The sequence below is a fragment of the Phocoena sinus genome, chromosome 9, assembly GCF_008692025.1.
Source record: "Phocoena sinus isolate mPhoSin1 chromosome 9, mPhoSin1.pri, whole genome shotgun sequence".
Lineage (NCBI taxonomy): Eukaryota > Metazoa > Chordata > Mammalia > Artiodactyla > Phocoenidae > Phocoena > Phocoena sinus.
Genome location: NC_045771.1, coordinates 67,980,959 through 67,993,137, shown reverse-complemented (window position 1 = coordinate 67,993,137; position 12,179 = coordinate 67,980,959). Strand labels below are relative to the sequence as shown.

Below are 12,179 nucleotides of genomic sequence, written 5' to 3'. Positions count from 1 at the left end.
TTGTCAACTTGGAACCAAGCACAATGTTTGGCCAATAGTAGGTGCTCAATAAATATTTATTCAAGAAATGACTTTGAAAGTTAGTTTTATGAAAATGGTCATTTTGAACAAAGTATCTATAATAATATACCACTGCACCATTCTTTTTTTGCCTGAAACACTCTGATTTTAATAAAAGAACCCTAAAAGTGCTCTGTTTGTAAAGAAATAAAAGCCATTTGTTACTGAGAGACAAATACTCATCCATCGTACTATCTTATCACCTTTTATATTTTTAATATGCCACTGAGGTTTATCTTTAAAAATCCAAGAACAAATTGCTTCAGGCAGTTATTATAAGTTTGACCATATGGGCATTACGTCTGCAATCTACATTTGCAATAGGAAAACAAATCTTTTGCACATGTTTTATAAAACATGAACTATTTATTAAAGGTAAGGCAAGAAAATGCTAGTTCAATAAATTTTTAAAAATTGCAAGTCAGTAGGTTAAATATTAATTTCAGTGTCTACAATAATGGGTACCTCTCCTATTTAAGGAAGTCATTATTCTGTGTAGTCAACAAGCATATTGATTAGAATTAATTCCCTGCAAAAAGTCTGCAATCATTTTTAACCTAAGTTTTTCCTCTTTAACAGTAGCCTGAAGCTTGTCTCTTTTTTTGAGTGTGGTCAGTTTAGCAACAAATTTGCAATTAATCATTTGCTGATTGCAATGAATGGTCTGTCAATAAGATGCAACTCACATTGCTAAAAGGATTATACTGAGCTTTGTTGTTTTCTTTTTGTCTCTGGAATGCTTTGTCTAACTATATTTCCTAGAATGGATTTAAATAGTTGTTTTGAGGTAATGCATGCCAGTTTTAAAGAGACACCACAGGCTGCTCTGAGGGTATTAATCAAGATATGCCCTAACTCTCTTTTGGCATTACAATATTTGGACATCTGTTCTGACTCCTTATATGTGAAATAAAACTCATACCAGATAGCAGAATAAATGAAGGGTTTCATTATCTTAAATGTCATAACATTTGTTTGAATTATCATTTGTAAATTTTAAATGCTGAAATTGTCATTTTGGTTTTGTTTCATCTATTTTTCTGTCCTTTCAAAAGACTAAGCCTGAAAAATTCTTTTTTCTATTGAATTAATAATTTAAAAGAAATAATTTACTATTTTACGCAATAACAGTGAAATTGTTGTGGATGAGCTATATAGTCTGGTAATTTATAAAAGCATAAATATTTTACTGAGAGAAACATACCCTTTTAAAGCACAAAAGGTTTTTTGTTATAATGGCAGTGTATTTAGTGACAAATAGTACATTTTTAAAAAGCCATTTGTTGACTATTATTATAGTTCTCTTTGTGTAATGGTATTATAGATTCTTTGGTATTCACTTATTAAAGTCTTTCCCATTGTGTGTATCAGGAAAGACTTGTTTCTGGATTCTGTGGTGCCACTAATTAGTGGCAACTGCATCTAGATGTTCACAGGTCAACTTGAAATATAATAGGAATGTATTTGGACTTTTCATTTAAACAACAAAAATAAATAATTTGATTGTGGTAGATATCAAGAATAATATCAAATTTGACTTAAATCACCTCTTAATACCTTTGCCTTTCTCAAGAGCTGTTTTTTGTTTGTTTGTTGAACCAATATTGCTAATTATGGGAAATAACTGTTTATCATGAAGCCATATCACATACATCCACTAGGATTGCAAACACTAGTAGTACTAGATACCAGTTTGGTGTCTGTATTTTTTTTTCATTTCACATTAAAGCAAAAGAATAGCATATAATTTGACATACAGAAAATGATTTAACTAAATCATGGAAGCAAAGTACTGTTTTACAAATGTATAATTTTGAATATCTTTAGAAAGTCATATGCACTTTCATTCTTCTGTTCACTTTGTATATTTGATGTCAGAGAGTCAGTGATGTTTTGCCTAGCAAAACATTTCAGTCCAAGGTGCCCCATAATATTTTGTTTATGAGACTAATTTTAAGCGGTTATAATTCTTAATTGAAAACCATTTTTATAAATGTTTATTTGAAAAGAGGTGAGCAAAGTTTAGATTAAATTTATGTTCTTATATTGGCAAAAACTGAGAAATTTTGTACCTCTTTTAGATAGTGGGGTCCTGAATTAAGATCAGCACAAAGGAAAAAAATTATCCCATTTGAAGTATTAAATATGGTTTGTCTTAAGCTGTGCATACATTTTGAGTGAGACATCAAAAATCTTGTCATTTTATAAAGCACTAAATAAACTAAAATGCCACATTACCATATAAGATTAAATGGTAAATACTAAATGAGATAAAATACTGAATGTACTAGAAAATTCATTCTTTAAAGGAAAACTTTTATAAGACAGTACATTTTAGTCATACATCTTCTCTAAGCAGGGAGAATATATAACTTTAGTTGAAGAACATTTTTACATGTTTGAACCTTCAAAGCCCTTAAAAGATTGACACTAATATGTTGGTGCCAAAATACTATGGAACTTTTTGCCCATTCATGTATTTATAGATCTTGTATTGGATTATGGCATTTGATTAAGATCACATTTCTGTTTATTTGCCCTGATGAGTAAATAGCCACAATATGTAATTCTGTGATTAATTTTTTTGTACCTAGAGTTAAAAGTGATAGTTTTATATGTGGAACTTTTCATGGTGAATTAAGTCCAGAGACATAGAAAGTTCTTTTTAGTTTTCACACAGCAATGTGGAACATGAAACTCATTTTTAATCCGTAATTTATTCAAATAAGCGTAATTGAACATTTATTTGTCTGCTTAATCATAGAACCATTTTGCTAAACACATTGACACAAAATGATTTTATCAGAAGTAGCAACACTAGGCAAATATGTCTCTAAAAGTGTTTGCATAGGTTAAACATTCAAAGTAGATGTATTGAAAATGGTTATGTCTGTATATGTTACAGTTTTACTTCTACAAAATTTGACTGTGGTTGTAACTATTCATAAAACATACAAAGAATATAATTAATATTTTTTTACTTTTTCAACTCAAGTTTATTTCCATGTACTATAAATATATAATTTTTATGATTTTTATTGCTATTGAATATGAAATATCCAGGTGATTTAAATTTCTTGTCACCTATTTCTTTTTTTTTTTTTTTTTTTTTTTTGCGGTACGCGGGCCTCTCACTGTTGTGGCCTCTCCCGTTGCAGAGCACAGGCTCCAGATGTGCAGGCTCAGGGGCCATGGTTCACGGGCCCAGCCGCTCCACGGCATGTGGGATCTTCCCGGACCGGGGCACAAACCCGTGTCCCCTGCATCGGCAGGCGGACTCTGAACCACTGCGCCACCAGGGAAGCCCGTATCACATAAGTTTTGATTTGAGATTCTAATATTCTTCTTAATATTTAGTTAACACAGACTCTCTAAATATTCTCATTAACTATCGATCTAGTCCACTGTTTGTTTAATTATTTAAAAGTTATTAACACACACCATCACAGTTATAGTTGCACATAAGTTCATGAATGCCAGAAATAACTTTAAATAGGCTTTTAGCCATTCAGCCTTTCAAAGACATAGGCAGTGACTCTAGTCAAATCTCATATTTTACCATAATATTTAGGTGACGCTGTTATTCTTTGTGTTTGTGTGTGTGTGTGTGTGATTTTTATGTATGACCTACACTTGAGTCAAGTGAACACTCACTAGAAAATGTTATAGGACTAAAAGTCAACTTCTTATGATGGGACTGGACTTCTGGAGACCACACAAATGTGCTATTTTTTTTCAATCTGGATGTTGGTTACACAGTTGTGTCCATTTATTCATTGTATATACTTTTTTAAACTAGATGTTAAATTTCACTGAAAAGTTAAGCAAAAAGCTTCATTGTGACCAAAGAAGACTTTGTCATCTCTGATGAACTTCCAATTCTTATTCTATATCACTTGGAGGCCCCATATCAATCAAATTACTCAAACCCAAAACCAGCGAGTCATTTCTAATACTTTCCTCCTACTTAGCACTCAATCAATCAATCATCAAAGCCAGTATTTATCTCTTAAATATGTCATGAATATTCCTTTCCATCCACACTACTACTATTACTACTGTTCTAATTCAGCAGTTATTTTATATCTTCCTAACATTGAGCCCACCAAAAAAATCATTCATAGTGTCCAAGTAATTGTTCTAAAATGCAAATAAGATGTGCTGTTTAAAACATTTCTGTAGTGTCTTGTTTTTGGAATCAAGTCTCATCTCCCTAACATGAGTAGCCTTTTCAGACCCACTTGTGTAGAGTTCGAAAAAAGAGTATGAGGACAGAATTCCAAGGAAAGCCATTATTGAAGAGATAGGCAGGAGAGTAACCAAGTAAACTGAGATGAAATGGCCTGGAAAATAGGAGGAAAACTAGGAGTTGGTCTGATCCTAGTCAAGGAAAGAGTGTTAAAGAAAGGAGGGAAACAAATTAGAGTCAAATTTGCCTCAGGATCGAGGATATCAGTTATAATGGAGTGATAAATTACACTCTAGATGGCAGTAGGATAGGGAGTAAAAGTTAGTAGAGAAAGCAAAGAGAGAAATCATAGTTGAAAATTTTAAGTTGTGATGTAGAAAGCCAGACTTCAGTAGGGTCAGAGGGAGTGAGGAAGTGAAGTCAGAAATTCTAGTCAGTATTTTTAAGAAGTTTGGGTGAAAGGTAAAAACGAAAGTGCCAATATTTTGCAAGCACAGGAGGTTAAGGGATTTTTGTTTACATTATAGATACCTGAAGAATCTTAATGTTATGGAAAAAGAGCCTATAAAGAAGCAGAGGATGAAGTACTGGAGAGAAAGGATATAAACTCCTAATGTATTGTGATTCCTAAGAGATGGATAAGGGATAGGATCCAAGCACGGGTCAGGGGACTGGTCTTGGAATGGAGGAAGGGGACCTGTGATGTAACAGAGGGAAGGAGAACCAGGTATGTTTGGAAAGTTCCTTTGGTTAGCTGTGTGTGTGTGTTTGTTTGTGTGTTTGTGTTTGTGATGGAGATGAGGCCACCTTCACAGGTGTAAAAAGAGTGAGAAAGTCTAATATGTCCAAAAAGTCAAAGTCTGTGTGTGAAACACTATTGACCAACTAGCTTATTTTGGAGCAAAGTTGAATTTAAAGGATGACCCAAAAGAATCTTTCATCTATATTCACATTTCCCTTGAACACAACACATATGAACATCGTTGGGTCCACTCCCATTCTCCAGCACCTCTCAACTCTCCAATTCCAACAGCACTCACTGGTTTCCCTTCCATTATGTTGCCTTCTCTTGATCTTTTCACTCTTTTTGATGACACACCCCCACAGGGTGTGCATCAGATGTATTATATTCCCTTTCAGATGTGTTATATTCCCATTCAGATGTATTGTATTCCCCCTCTGGGGATAGTAATTATTTTTATGTTATTATTTTATTTTATTGTGGAAAGAACACTGAGATCCAGCCTCTTAACAAAATTTTAAGTGTCCAGTATATTATTGACTCAGGTACAGTGTTGTACAGCAGATCTCTAAAGTTTATTCACCTTGTTTGACTGAAGCTTTATACCCTTTAATTAATAACTCTGTTTTTTCCTCTCCCCAGCCCCTGCCAACAACCATTCCACTGTTTGCTTCTATGAAGTTGACTCTTTTAGATATCTCATAAGAAATGTAATTTTTTTTTTTTTAGTGCTTTTCTCCAGAAAGTCAGTTTAAGAGGCATCTGAACTTTCTTTTTGCAGTAGATAGGGGAAGAGGGAAAAAAATCAGTGGGCAAACAGCAGAGGAGGAAGTTGTGAGTCCTTGTGTGTTAACAGTTTGTGTTCTATCACAAATAGTGTTGTATACATTATAAGGTTTAAGGGTTATATGTCTTTATTTGCCACTGTGATAAATCTTGTAGGACACACAGTACTGAATCGTGTGTAATAACTGCTCAGGAATGGCATGTGGAAGATATTTAGGAGTTTGAGATTTTACTGCCTCTCTTCTTATGGACATCCCAGGAATACTTCACAGGGGTTCATGATTTGTGCAAGGCAGAGATTAAAGTAATGTCTCTAATATTCATTAATTCTATACGTCTGTGTAATCTGTAATACACTAATAAATGTGACAACTGTGTTTACTTATCTTCAAACAAGCCAAAATGCAAGATACTTTCCCTTGCATAAGGATTAGGCCTTTACTTTTAGGTTGGAAAAACATGACCAAGTATTTTAAATGTTACTGAAGCAATTTTGATATGTTCTTTTATTTTTATTTATGGATTTTCCTTTAGTGCTTTCAATTAGAGCTATCATCTCTGCCCCAGACTCTAGCTCCCCCCTCCTCCCAGTAGGATTGCTTCTTCCTTCAGTAAATAAAACCTGTTGAAAAGATTGCTACTTTCTCTGCTGCCCATCACAAGGCCCTTAAGGCTACTTACAGCCCTCTTTTGGAGTTGTAAAAAGCAGACAAACAGGAATTACTTTCCCTTATAATTTTATTTTTTTTCAAGATACTGAGTAGACTTTAATTTTTATATTACATTAGAAGAAAAGTAATTTTATCTCTGAAATCTTTTGCAAATTCACTTACCAATATTATTCATTCATAAGGGTGATGTATATAGCTCTTTATCCTCTTTGAAGTACTAGTTTACTGATGTGGGAGTTCTGTAGTCACTTTGTATGATGTCCTTTATAGCATCAAGGCCTGAGGTAGTTTTGCTGAGTGATTTTGGAGTCAAGTTCTTCTAACTTAAGTTAGATAAATTTGGAGCCTCTGATTATGGTCTCAAGCTACTGACTTACTGATTTTATTCTCTTGAAGGAGAAAATATGATTTTTTATTCTCTTCGAGAAAATATGATTACAAGAAAGGACAGTTAACATTATATTTGTTCTTGAGGACAAATAATAAGGACAGATGTATTTATTTAACAATTACCAATCAACATCATTTTGTTTCCCAACATCACCTAGGAAATACATCATTAATTAAATGAAACCTACTATTAGATTACAAATAGAATTATGGATGCAAGCAGCTTCTCCTGATTTTCTGAATAATATTAGTTGTTTTAGGAAATATGATATGCTAATGGCATTAACAGCAGTTAATGCTGAAACACCTCTTGACAAGAACGTGATCAAAAGGAACATTAAGTGAATATCCATATTGCTGGGTTAAATAAGGGAGTCACACCCTGAGCCACGGATTGCCCTTCTGGAGAGCTGCATAACCTCAGGAAAGTCTGTTAAACCCAGATAGATCTTTTCATTCTGAAATAAAGATATAAATATCTGTTTCTGTCAAAAAAGCCAAATATCTAATTTAGCAAAAGTAATCAGGTGAAAACAGATAAGTTTTCAGAAATCCTTTAGAAATCATGTCTCTGTATAAATATAACATTGTAATTTTAAGCATAAGGAAAAATTATTGAGTGAAATATTTCCCAGCAATCACCATTACAGAATCTGCAGACTCCCTGACTTTGTGTTTTCAGAGGAATGAGTTGCTAGGGAATGTATCACCTTATTTTTTCGTTATTTTGTGTTTGGCTTCATGGAGCAATAACAAAATTACAAGTTAGAGGATTCTTTTCTCGGGAGGACATCTGGAGGAAGTCACTTCAGAGCTACTGTGGCCATCAAGATGTTTTAAAGGACCAGACTCCTTATTTTTTCCCTTGCAGTTTTCAGCAGTGGCCTTTATCCTTAACTTATCTGCTTATATACCTCTTAGGAATTACATCCACTTTCCTGCAAGTAAATTGGTGGTGGTGGTGGTGATGGTGGGTAGATAGGAACTATATCTATATGACCATTCTTTGCTATAAAGAGGAACCATGAGGATTTAGGGTTTGTTTGCTTGTTTGCTTGCTTGTTTATTAGCTGGGGATATGGCCGGCCAGATGAAATAAGAGTTCTGTTGGTTAAAAAGAGGAGAGAAGGGCTTCCCTGGTGGCGCAGTGGTTGAGAGTCTGCCTGCCGATGCAGGGGACACAGGTTCGCGCCCCAGTCTGGGAGGATCCCACATGCCACGGAGCGGCTGAGTCCGTGAGCCATGGCCACTGAGCCTGCGTGTCTGAAGCCTGTGCTCCGCAACGGGAGAGGCCACAACAGTGAGAGGCCCGCGTACCGCAAAAAAAAAAAAAAAAAAGAGGAGGGAAATAGATATTGGGAAGGCAACAAGCAGCATCTGCCACAGCCCAGTTTTACCCAGTTAGAACCATATCCCTTGGGTAGGTAGACAGTTCTAGGAAAGGAATATTTTATAGAAAAAAAGGTGAAATCTACCTAAGGAGCTTTGCTGTGTGATGACAGATAGATAGGAAGGAGAAGGTGGAGGGACAGGAGTGGGAAAGAGGAAAGAGAATGAAACGTAGTGCAATACTCTTCAATGAGTTTTTCCCCTAAGATAGACCAAATAAAAACATATGCTGTCACTTTCAAATACCTTACTGAGATCAACCAACCAAATTAGTATCATCATTTTTCAGATACAAAGAATATAATCTTATTTGGAAATCATTCCTGTAATAAAACTAGAATCATTTTGGAAGCAATTGGCCTTTAGAGACAGTGGACTACATGACTATAAACTATTTATATGTATGTGTGTGTGTGTGTGTATATATGTATGTATGGCTACTCCAACTTGATGACTTAGGTTATACAAACTGGTGAACCCTTCAGTATTTTCTTTTATCATCGTATTTACCTTATAGATTTAAATAGGATAAAGACTATATAATTGCACCTTGTACTTAATGCTTGGTGCATCATTGGGACTACTGGCATTCATTGACTTTATGAATGTTTTATAGAGAGCCTTACTTTTATACTTTTTCCATGAAAATCATACTAGTTCTCTTTTTGGTTTTGTTAAACTCCTTATCTCCCAGCATCACTGTTGTCCTCCAGGGGACTCCCCCCACCTCCTGTTTTACATGCAGGCTTACTTCCACCCTCATCTCTGACAACTACTCTCTTCTCTACTTACAGACAGTAAATAAAAATCCTGTTGTTTTCAAACTTTCAGTTCCCCTCTTCCTTCGTGTCCACCTCAGCTCCTACTGCTGCCCATTTCACTACATCTTCCTTCACCCCATCTCACTCCAGTTTTCTTGTTGCACTCATATCAACTTGGCCATTCTCACCTTCAGTTTAATGACTGGTGATCATACACCAGGTGTCAAATTAGATTTATTTTGCAAAAGCAAGAATTATTCCTTACTTGAGATATTATGGAAATGGTCCCTGTCTTGTGTCCTTATGCTGTAACATTATGTGCAGTATTCCAGGTTCTCATGCCCTGGGGTCCTGGCCTGGTATCATTGACTCTGGTCCTATCCTACATCTTAACTGTGAATCAAGGGTTGACTTCTTTCTTGTCGGTCATGGGGAGGGTATCTTCCTATTATACTAACTCATATACCCCTCTGTAGTCTCTTCTGACTACATCTGAACCCTCTGAAAGGGAATATCTAGGGTTTCCCTTTCCAGGACTGCTCTGTAACACTACAGTACCTCTTGAGAAGTTCAGGTTTACATCAGGTTTTAGGCACGTTGATTTTCTCTACTAGAGTAATTTAATCAGGGCATCACCAAAACTACGAAAGTTGATTTAAATATTCCTGTGCTACTTAGGTATCAACTTCTGTGTCTTTATTATATAAACTGCACACCTTTTCTTTAGTTCTCATCCATCTTAGGCTCTATAGAAAGAGAGCTCCTGATCTAATATATATATATATTCTTTTACAGATTCCTTTCCCTTATAGGTTATTACGAACTATTGTGCTATACAGTAGGTCCTTGTTGGTTATCTATTTTATATATAGTAGTGTGTATATGTTAATCCCAAACTCCTAATTTATCCCTGCCTCCTTTCCCCTTTGGTAACTATTTTTTTGTTTTCTCTGTCTGTGGGTCTATGTCTGTTTTGTATATAAGGTCATTTGCATCATTTTTTTTTGCATTTTTGAGTGTTTTATTTCTATCAAACTGTATAAAATGTGTGTATTTCTCAGACAGAAAAGACATGTTGAGGTAGAAATGTACCTTTCAACTATTCATGGGTACACAAGTACACTGGGGAGATTGTAAAAGTGCAGATTGTGATTCAGTAGGTCTGGTGGGCCTGAGTTCTAGTTTTTTCACAAGCTCATTTTTAACTAGTGATGCCACAGTCTCTGATTCATTAACCACAATTGTGAATAGCAGAGACATAATTATAAAGGTAAAAATTCATATTTAACTTTGAACTTAAAGTGTTTTATGGATTTTACATGTTTAATAGAATAGTAAGCACAGCAGCAAGTCATTTGTGATATTTACTGTAGACTGTGTATCTTTTTTTATCTTTTTAGCATCTTTATTGGAGTATAATTGCTTTACAATGGTGTGTTAGTTTCTGCTTTATAACAAAGTGAATCAGCTATACATATACATGTGTTCCCATATCTCTTCCCTCTTGCGTCTCCCTCCCTCCCACTGTTCCTATCCCACCCCTCCAGGCGGTCACAAAGCACCGAGCTGATATCCCTGTGCTATGCGGCTGCTTCCCACTAGCTATCTATTTTATGTTTGGTAGTGTATATATGTCCATGCCACTCTCTCACTTTGTCACAGCTTACCCTTCCCCCTCCCCATATCCTCAAGTCCATTCTCTAGTAGGTCTGTGTCTTTATTCCCATCTTACCCCTAGGTTCTTCATGACCCTTTTTTTTTTTCCTTAGATTCCATATGTATGTGTTAGCATACGGTATTTGTCTTTCTCTTTCTGACCTACTTCACTCTGTATGACAGACTCTAGGTCTATCCACCTCACTACAAATAATTCAATTTCGTTTCTTTTTATGGCTGAGTAATATTCCATTGTATATATGTGCCACATCTTCTTTATCCACTCATCTGTTGATGAACACTTAGGTTGCTTCTGTGTCCTGGCTATTGTAAATAGAGCATCATATTTTTAGATTCCATATGTAAGCAATACCATATGATATTTGTCTTTCTCTGTCTGACTTACTTCACTTAGTAAGATAATCTCTGGGTCCATCCATGTTACTACAGATGGCATTATTTAATTCTTTTTGATGGCTGAGTAATATTCCATTGTATAAATATACCACATCTTCTTTATTCATTCATCTGTCGATGGACATTTAGATGTTTTCATGTCTTGGGTGTTGTAAATAGTGCTGCAGTGAACATTGAGGGGGTGCATGTATCTTTTCGAATTATGGTTTTCATGGATTTTTCAAGATCTCCTTACATCATTTCCTGTTAGGAATCAAACTGAAATTACAAAAGCAATCATTTGGATTACACTTCAGTCACCAATTATGTTATCTATACTGTTTACTAAATTTGAGATTTCTTGGCCTTCAAATTTAGGAATTTTTAACCGAAAGAAGCACTTTGAGAGAAATTTAGTTTTTTTTTTCTTTCAGTTAAAAACCAGTCAGGAATTGGCGAAGTAAAACAAAATTATATATAAGGGAGCATTTTGACCATAGAAATCATACAGTTGTGATACTAGTAAGTGTATAGTAAGTTTATTATTCTTTCTACAAATTTGTTCACAGAATTTAAGGTTAATATGAACTGTTCTAGAAGCTTTCTGACACTGCTAATCCCACGTATTGTGTGTGACAAAGAGCAGGATCATGACTTGTGATTTAAGTGCTCTTCTTGGTTTGGGTCTCTCTCTTCCCTATAGTCAAATCTTCTTTCCAGTGACCTGAACTAGTCTGTCTGGTTTCATGAGCTCATCTGTATTAAATACATGTGAACAAGAGGAATTTTCAGTAAGATTGTTAAAATTTAGGTGAAATCTTCTCACTTTACTATATAATTTTAGGTATGGGTGTTCTGTTTTGGAATTTAAACTCGGACTAATCATTTGTACTTTTTCTTTCGCTCTTGTCAAAATCTCTTACAATTTGAACAGATTTTTATTTATAGGAGATGAAAAATATAATACTTACATTCCGGTAATGTTTATCAAAGATAATTTTAAATAGCTTTGGCTTTTTGGAATAAAATGGCAATCTAGGAAGTTGAGTACAATAAAATGCTTAGGAATAGTTATAATAATGAACTGTAATTTCATGCACAGAATTCCTGAAATTCACTTATAGGGGAACACTATAGAC

The 12,179-nt window shown here is 34.9% G+C and overlaps 1 protein-coding gene across 6 annotated transcripts in view; it reads left to right on the top strand.

Annotated features, from left to right (window-relative positions):
• The window catches only part of DGKB (diacylglycerol kinase beta), a 648,598-nt gene that overhangs the window by 305,115 nt on the left and 331,304 nt on the right, over positions 1-12,179 (top strand). The window lies entirely within an intron of this gene.